Below are 1,035 nucleotides of genomic sequence, written 5' to 3'. Positions count from 1 at the left end.
CAGAAGACAGACAGACAGACAGACTGACTGACTGACTGTCTGTAGGGATAATCTCTAGTTTACTGTGTAAAGTATCGCCTGTAATAAAAAGCTCATACCGATCAGCGGAAGGCAAGAAACAGAAGGTAGAAGTTCTGGCAGAGAGATGGGAACTCTGGACAAAGTCAGTACAGGTCAGAGGGATGAAGCTGAGGAGAGGTAACCAGCCGATGTGACAGACAGAGAGTAGTATAAATGGATTCATACAAGTTAAGAGCTGGGGGGGGGGGAGCTGGAGAGATGGCCCAGCGGTTAAGAGCACTGACTGCTCTTCCAAAGGTCCTGAGTTCAATTCCCAGAAACCACATGGTGGCTCACAACCATCCGTAATGGGATCTGATGCCCTTTTCTGGGGTGCCTGAAGACAACTAAAGTGTACTTACATATAATAAATAAACAAATCTTTAAAAAAAAAAAAAAAGAGCTAGTTGGGAACAACACAGGCTATGGCCATAAACATTGTAAATAAAAGTCGCTGGGTCTTTATTTGGGAGCTAGAGCCAGTATAGAAAAGTCCCATATTTATAGACAGACACACAGACAGACAGACAGACAGACACACACACACACACACACACACACACACACACACACAAGATTTGGGTATTTGAAAGTAAAATGAAAAAAAAAATCTAAACCATCTTGACTTTCTCATTGTGAGAACTGGGTTGAATTATGTCTTAGTGGACTTGGGGCTTGGTGGAGCTGCATGATGCCTAGTCAGGTATAGATCTCATCTGCTGGCTTCTCTCCAGCCAGTCTTTGGTTTAAGCTTATAGATTGAGAACTGGACCATGAATCTTAGAGGAACAGATCAACGTTCCCAGCCTCACAAGCTTCTTTTCAAATTCTGCCTGTGTTTATGAAGAGACAAGAGTACAGTAGGAGGGGGACACCTTGTCTAACCTATCTTAACACACCAATGCACTCATACTCACACACACAAACACAAACACACAAACTCACACACACACTCATACATACAAACACACACAC

Source organism: Mus pahari, chromosome 2 (genome assembly GCF_900095145.1).
Source record: "Mus pahari chromosome 2, PAHARI_EIJ_v1.1, whole genome shotgun sequence".
Taxonomy (NCBI): Eukaryota; Metazoa; Chordata; class Mammalia; order Rodentia; family Muridae; genus Mus; species Mus pahari.
The sequence above is the reverse complement of the archived record's forward strand: the minus strand, read 5'-3'. Positions refer to the sequence as shown.